Genomic DNA, 8741 nt, shown 5'->3' on the forward strand with positions numbered 1-8741 from the left:
CTCGAAACCAGCGTCAGAGATTGGGAATTTCTCTCAAGACACAACCAAAAGGTACTGTAACTAGAATACAATGCTAAAACATATCTGACAGTGCTGCCCGTTGCTTTGCTAACAACACAGATGGGAGTTTTGTGTTCAGCATTGTCTGTCCCACACAGCTGAGTTCTGCTTCCACTGGGGTTAGAGGATGAGCAGCTAATCTAGTAAAGCCCTGTGCTGGCCAGTAAGTCAATTGAGCAACCACCTTTTTACATGGCAGGACTTATCATTGCTGATGTGTAAAGATTTAGTAGCAGAACTTTTTAGCACAGAATTTAGTATCCAGTGAGCATTTCAGATGGTCTCTGATGCAATAAAATCCAAATGCTGTCATAAACAATAACATGTAATACTAGCAACAGGATGCTGCTTCTGTATATGTTAAAATCCCCCTTTTATTCTGAGTTCAGTTATTTTTTTATTATGTATGATTATATAAACAATCCATATGCTGTATAGGTGAGAAGGGTTATTCTATGTGTAAAACAGTCCCTTTTCATGCTAAAATGTGTTGAAGATATTTTCTGTAAGAACAAGCTGGAACTTCTTTTCCACTGATGGAAATGCCATGAAGTATTACTCAGTTACTGAAAACACAAGCCAAAACTGACTTCTATAGAATCTCTGAAAGACCATTTCCTGGCATACCTCACTCATTATAATAAATTTCTTACTTGAAGTTGCACGTGAAGTCTGTGGCAGAGTAAGTGAATATGAGATAATAATATTCAGCCTTACTCTAAAGATATCTCTAAAACTGTACTATTATCCCTCAGCCATTTCTGAGATCTGGATCTCTGAGCTGCAGTGATGTAGTACAGATCATTTATTTAGTATTTAATTATCCTCATATTCTGGAAAGGTACTGAGAAAAACAGTGTAAAGTTTCCAAAGAGACAGAGTAAATACTACTTTAGAAATTAGATCTATAACTTTTTGGAAAATGTATGCTTAAGTCCTTTTAGAAAACATGTTTATCTGAGCCTTATCTTAAATTACTTGGTTTTATCATATTTTCTCTCTGCTAAAAAATAGCTGACTTCAGAGGTATATTAACTTCTCCACAGAAAATAGATTTTGTAGCTTCTCTTCAGATACGGTGTTCTCAAATCCAGAGGCAAGGTAGTAAATGTTACGTACTAATGCTTTACAATATGATCTGTCAGCAATCCTATTAAAGCAAAGTTGAACATCTTTTCAGGGATTCATAAAAGCTGGTACTAAAACCAGCTGGTAGCTGAAACTGAAATTGCCAGACCTGTTCCAGGATGCCATGCTTTTTATATCCATTAGAGGAAAACAGAACACTTGTAACATACCTTGCAAATAGAAAGAATCTGTGGAGAGCTGTGTCTGTGCTAACTTTTTTAGAGATTGTCAGGGAGGGCATTTGAGTCCTCCTTCCAACAGCTATTGCAGACTGGCTCGTTACCGTGCTGCTCTTGCTTGTGCTCTGCAGTGGTGCCTGGGCTGTATTGTGGTTCAGCTGCAACAGCAACTCGGCTTTTTCTGGAGAGTGTCTCTGGTCCACCTGTGCTTGTGGATCACTTGTCTCACTCTCACCTTGGCTATACCTGATAGCAAGCAGCACAGATTGCAAGAAGCAGATTTGTTCAAGTAAAATCCCTGTTGCTAAGGGTGCAATGCCCAAGGTCTCTGTTTCTCAGGCTGTTACTCTGAACCAGCTGCTCTTTTGGACCAAGTGCCCCTCAGGAGCTCTGGGTGCACTCTTGGTACAAGACCAGATTTGCAGAACTTATTCACCCTGAGAAATAATGAGGATGCATTTCCTTTGGAAGCACATTCCTGCTGAAAACTAAACTTAGTGTAAACACACACACCTTGTCACTCACTTGAGGGAGACTGTGTGCAGGTGCTCAGCCTTTGTGTATCACTGGTATGGAAACAAGCAGCAACCTCTCTATAGTCACCGTGCCCAGTCCTCTTATTTCTGCTGAAGGTGCAGTCTCCTGGGAGCTCATGCCTCTGGAAGAGAGCCTTGCCCCTTCTCTCTGAGTCTTGGGAATCCTTCACTTGCACTGATCAGTGAGGAATCAATTCAAAGTAAGATGACCATCTGCTAGCAGCCTAAGCTTGTGATGCCATATTTCACTTTTAGTATAGTTTGGTTTCTAACAGTTGTATACCCAAGGTTAATCAGTACTCATGTATAATTCGTGATCTCTCAACTGAAAAGAAGTACACAACCTTGTATGCAGTTTTCATAATAAAATTATTATTGTATTAAGTAGTAATTAGCATTTTGTCATTTCACAAGCCTGTGAGCTGTTGTGAAAGGTCAGTTGTGTCTCTGAGTCTCTGCAACAACAGCAGAGACAACTGCTTACATCACAAATTGGCTTTTACACCTCAGCTTTTTTCCACTTAAGCTGCATTTCTTCTCATCAAGGAAAAACTTGTTCTCCATGGTCTTCATTACCATTCAGCTCTACCAACGTACCCAGAGGTTCATGCACTTGTTTTGAAAGTCTCCTAACTCTTCAGGGTTGACGTGCAGGGTGTTTTCTGTCATCTCACTAAGGAGAAGGATGGTGTGGGACAGCCTTTCCACGAGCAGTGTAAGGTGCTTGAAAGCACTGTGCAGAGAGCTGTGAGCTGTCCCATCCCATCCCATCCCATCCCAGTGAAGTGTTCAGCAGGGTCAGCCTTGTCCAAGGCTGCCATTCTCCAAACGGCCCTGTCCCCCTTCTTGCCCAGCCAGACACTGAACTCGCCTCTGTTGTTTGTTTCCCTGCCCAGAGCACTGATCTGTTCTCCATAGTGACAGCTTGCTGCATGCACAGAATGTCCCATAACCATAAAGACACTCTATAAGCACACTCGAAAAACACAAGGGATAACCAATATGTTGCTGTTATTGACCATAAAGGTCATCCTTGTTCTGCAGGGCTATGAAAGTTCTGTGAAATCCCTTAGGCTGCTGGGAGGCTGCTCTTTAGCTATGACCAAACCTCTGCAGGTTCTGGGTGTTTCTCCTTACTGCTTGCCTTTTATCTGTGGAGATAAAGCATTCCTCCATCATAAATCTCCTGGTTAGCAACCTGGATTTCTGTGTCAACCATCTATTTGGGCTGCCTTCTTGGCAAAGAGCTTAATATTTGTGTAGGAGCAGAAAAGGCTCCCATCAAAACACTGAAACCAACTTTTTAAAAAGTTTTTTTTATACGGATCCAGCCATTCTGTGGGGACGGAGACTGGGATGAGTTTGTCACCTGTTTTAATGGCAGACTGCTTGACCTCTGCCTGGACACCTGCTATACCTGTAGAGCCAGAAAGGTGTCCTGCCATGGGGTCTCCTGGGGCAGGGGACTCGGGTTGGAAAACACGACCAAGGAACTGCACTTTTCTCAGTGTCCATGACCTTCCCTCAAATGCAGCCCATCAGACAGTCTGTTTTTCTATCACCCCCTCCTCTCTTTTTTGCAGTATTTTGACAATCAGCCTGCTGCTGGATGACCTGCACTGAACTGTATGTGCAAGCCTGGGGATAGGTGAGGCTAAAGTCTCAGATCTTTTTGTAGTGAGGAACTGTTTTAGTCTGAAGACATGCATTGCTGCCGGTATCTGTGCTTAGCTTACTGGGATCTCAGAAGTTTTAGTAAGAATATTCACAATAATAATAAAAATAATCTTCTTGGATAAGGGTCTTTACTGAAATGCTATACTAACTACTGCTAGACATCCTTCGATGTGGAGAGGGAGAGGATGTCAGTACCCTGTGTGCAGTCTGTATGATCTCCCTGTTTTCATAATAGCTTAGAGATGAGAACCTGGAATGAGTTTTTCTGTGGGAAAAGCAGTTGAGTTGGGAGTCTTGGGCTGGGTCTGTTGAGGGAAGGGTTTGATACTACAGGTCAATTCCGGTTTTTCCCTTGTTGCCTGCTCAGAAGGGATTGGGTTGATGCCTTTGCACTGGTGTAAGGATTTGCTCTGTCATTGATCACAGGAGCCACACCATCCTCTGAGGAAACATGCCCTTCTGCTGGGAGTTGCTCTTCTGAGCCACATCTGGGACTAGGGGAGCTGCCTCTCTTCCTGGTGACAGCAAAATACCTGGCATAGGCACTGCAGAAAAATCTGCTGATATTCCTTCTCCTGGGGAGGTCAATATTTGGAATCCATACCATGGGTGGGCTGTCCTGGTAGAGGATAAGCAGTCTTAGAAGCTTGGAGTGGTCTTGTGGGAGAAAGGTGGAGTGTGGAGGCCAGGGAAGATGGCAGTAGGATAGTAATCAGGTGTTCCACACTGGGTGACTTGTGTGTTGTCGTGTCCCTTTCCCACAGCTGCTTGCTTTCATCCCATGCCATGTGTCCCAGTGGGCAGCTGCTGTTGGCACATCCTGCCCACAAACACAGCCCAAGCTATGCAGGGCTGCTCCTGCTCTTTGCCTTACCATAGCTGGGGCGGGCTGTTGTGACTGAGGCAGGAAGGTGATGATGATGATGATGTCCTTCAGTGACCCCAGAGGTACTGAGTCCATGCAGTCATAGCATATGGAATACTTAAGATTTCCCAAAGCAGAGGAAAGCTACCAACAGAGATGTGAATTCTGAGATGCCAAATGGCAGATCTGAGAATCTCCAACCTGTGTCTTTGTCTCAATTCAAGAAATACTGATTCTGAACTGATGGGTGAAGAAAACTCTGGTGAAATAATATGGAATTCCTTTCAGGAATCTTATGGCTAAGATACCATGGCAGAACAGATGCTGTTGGTATGGCAAGAAAAGGGCAGATTTGCTGCTGGAGGTTTCTGAAGCCAAATCTTCTGAAGCTGGTCTGCATCTTACCACAGGATTTGATTGCATAGTCTGAATTTTGTAATGTTTTCATAACTGTAGATGTGAATCATTCAGTTTGGAAGAATAAGTGGCGACCTCAATTTGTTTTGTTTTGTTTTTTTTTTTTTAATTAAAAAATTAATGTAAAAATTTTTTTTCTTCCAGTCTCTGGTGTTTGATTGTGCTATATAAATCTACCATTGTATTCTATTTAACTTTGTTCTTCAGTAACAAAAAAATCCAGAGCAATGAGATTTAGCAATTGTCCTGTTTGCTTCTATATCTGCACACTGGTCGAAACATTGAAGGATGTTGCTAAAAATAAGCATCCTCTTCCTGCAAAGCAGTGAACTTGGACTGTAAAGTGCATCTTTCAGGGAGGTACACGAAGTAACAGGAAATCAGCTCGGTCTTATTTCAGTTTACTGGTGCTTGGCAATGATGTCACCCTTCTAGAACAAGGGTTAGGCCCTTAGAACAGGAGTAGTAATTCTGTTCCACAATCCCATGTTTCACAGAAATGACCTCTGGTTAGCTATGAGGCTGAGCCAACATGCAGGGAAAATGGGAGGGCAGGGTCATCTGAGCTTTTTTCAGGGACATCTGTTGTCATTTGGGAAAAATAAAGGATCCCTAACCATATAGGTTTTGTTCCTTAAGTGATAAAGCTGGTGATAAACCCCAAGTATTAATGTTGTGTTCCTTGTGCCAACAGAGTTAATATTTTCTTTTCATGTCCTTATTTCCTTCATTTTTCAGTTAATGAAATCACCTGATAATGTGAGTGACAAATTTTGGGCTTTCAGAATTTTTATTTGTTGCTAAAAGTGGCAAACCCAAGCAAACTACAAAAAGAAAAAAAAGGAAGAAAAACTACTCTAGTGTCCTAATAAAGGAAGTTCAGTGTGTCTTTAATTAATCTGCTATTTTCTGGAAAATAATGATAATTTAGATTTTAACAGATGAAAAATTATTTTTGAAATGCTTTGACTCAACCTTTTTGTTTTAAGTGAAATTTGTAACCCATGAGCCTGTTTAAGGAGATTACTTTAACAGCAATGATATTTTTGTTTTAGAAGAAAGATTGTAAATTCCAAGTTCCAGTGAGTTTTCTTACTTTTACCGGTTTGTTGGGGTTTTTGGTTTTTTTCCCCTTCCTCTGAGCAGGTTGGTCAGGTCTGCTTAAGTGTGTAATAGTTGCACACCAGACAGAAGTCTAATTTCAGAAATTATTAAATTTCAACCCTTGAAAATTCCATTTGTTTTCTTATTTCCTTTTTTCAAACAATAAACATTTTTGATACTGTTTGAAATGTTTGATGTTCATGTACACTTGGCTCTAAGAGGCAGGATTGTCCTCATTGTATTGATAGTTTTCAGCTACCTTTTGCACTGTGCATTTTAACGCTATTGTGAAGTGGTTTACCTTAATGCAGACATTTAATCAAGATTCATATGAATCTTATTAATCCTTAAGTTCTTCATAAATAAATATGTTACCATACTTTTGTAACAGAAATTATTGGTAGTGCAGTGTTAGAGTTTATTCATGCTACAGAATGTATTCATATAAATATATTTAAATTCAAAGGAATTTATTGAAAAAAATAAATAGTTATTCCCTTCCTATGAGTGAAAAAATGAAGATGAGAGTGAAAAGGTTCACTGGGACAATGCATCAGCCTACTGTAAAAATGAGAAAGATTGTCCTGTTTTCAGAATTCAGTGTCAACGTATCCCGTATCATCCACATAGGTGGTGTATGTACTCACCACATAGGGGGGATCCAGTAACCATAGGAAAAAAAAAATGTTCAGAAATTAAGGATTATCACTGTCCTACACAAAAGAAAAAAATCCTGTCTATTATAGCACGTTTGCCAAACAAAGATCCAAAACCTACATGTGTATGACTCCCTCTGCAGGAGGCCTTATATCTATAGTTCATATTTGTATAATTGTTCTGTTCATTTGAGATATATCTGTCCTGTCTGTGGGCCTGACATTGGTCTGAATTTAGGCTTCAGGCTCTGCTAGTGTCTGTGTGAAAGGCAAGTGAGCAACTTTCTCATGTTAGCCTGAGAAATCTAAAGGAGGAATTCAAACAAACCTTGGGAAGTGAGAAACCATCCGCAGGTGGTGTTTTTCCAACATGTTTACTGGAAAGAAATATTTACAAAAGAGTGTAGACGCTGAATAACCAATCATGTTCTTTGTACCGAACTACTCTATAAAAGTAGAATGTAGAAGAATAAAGTTTGCTCTCATCTTTACCATCATGGAGAGTCATGTTGTTATTTCTGTGCCGTCCGAAAACCATAGCAACATCTGGTGACCTGACGTTTTCGAAGAAGTTCAGCGCAGCCAGGACTGATTCATGCAGCAAAGCTTGAAAATTCTACCTGCCTCCTCAGAGAGGTAAGCGAAGTATCTCCACGTTTTTTCTAAAGAATGCTGGTCCTGCTGACCATGGAAAAAGATCAATCCTGCCAAAAGACAGCAGGTCGGACGGCACCCAGCACAGCTGGACTTTAATTTCTAGAAAAGACAGCCGGGCAGAGGTTCCAGAAAAACCTGGGGAACCCCTCTCCTGAGAGAGGACAGCTTGTGCCTTTCCTGACAAGAGCAGCTGGAATTCTTCGCTGCCGACAGCTTGCCCAGCGCTCCCCCGACCTCTTTCGGTTCTGTCTGGCCGAGATCAAAGCGAGCGTCTGTAAGCCTCTCCCGGCCGGCAGAGATGGCGCTTCCTTGGCTTTTCCTTCTCCTTTCTTCATACCACGGATGGCTGGCAGTGGTTCCTGCGCTATCATCCACTGCGACTAGTCTGTACCGTGACTTTAAAAGATGCTATCCCGTCCAAGATACAGCTGGTCAGATTCCGACCCGGAGTGTGACACAACGATCCTTTCCTCGTCGGCGTGGCCCAGCATCTGGCCTGCGGACGGGACCGGAATCGAAAACCTTTGATCCCTCTGTATCCTTCTGTGTGTTCAGGGCGAAAAGTTCACTTTATGAGTGTTTTATGCTTTTAACGTTACCTGTGCTTGTTTTTATGATTGCCTGTGTGAGTTTAGGGCTTGTCTTTCTTTGTGTCTCTGTGTTTTAACTTTGTTCTTTCCCTTGTGTGGAGGTGGGGGGTGCGGTGAGACAGGCATGGCAGCACGGATGCGATCTCCCTGCCTTCTCTCTCTCTCGCTCGGTTCTTCTCCCGCCCTGCTCCAGGGCGCTGCAGCGGCTGCAAAATCTCTCTCTCTCTCGTTTTTCCGTACTCGGTTTTCCCCCCTCCCCACAGGCGCGCGGGTCGGGCGGGCGCGCAGATCCCTTCCCCGCGCGGTGCCGCTGAGACGGGCGGCTTGGAGCAGCTTTGCCTCTTCGTCCCCCCCCCCCTTCCCCCCAGGGCGGTGAGGGGGGCCACCGGCTCTCCGCTTGAGACAGGCGGCGGCAGGGCGGCGGCGGGCTGAGCCCCGCCGAGCCCCGCTCCATTGTCCCCTCTCCGTTTCCCCTCCATTTCCTTCCCGCGTGAATTTGCACAGCAAGTCGTCATAGGAATGGAGGAGCGGTCTCCTCGCTCCTTTTCCCCCTTCCCCCCGCCATGAGCGGCGGGGTTCGCTCCCCACTCCTTCCCTGCGGGCCGAGCGGCTGGCTGCGAATAGGGCACGAGGAACTTGCCGTTCCTCTAGACAGCGGATAATGCTGTAGGAGTTGCTTCGCTTGAATTTTTTTTTTACATAGAAATGGGGGCCACGTTTGTTTGGATTTTCCCCAGCTCTGCGGAGCGGCCCTGGGGCCATTGAGCCCCCAAAGCCCCACTTAGGGCAGGGCCAAATAGCTTCACCGCCTTTAAGGCAGGCAGAAGCTTTTTCCTTTACAGAAAAATGGGGGCCACGTTTGTTTGGATTTC

The sequence above is a fragment of the Prinia subflava genome, chromosome 4 (assembly GCF_021018805.1).
Source record: "Prinia subflava isolate CZ2003 ecotype Zambia chromosome 4, Cam_Psub_1.2, whole genome shotgun sequence".
Classification (NCBI taxonomy): Eukaryota; Metazoa; Chordata; class Aves; order Passeriformes; family Cisticolidae; genus Prinia; species Prinia subflava.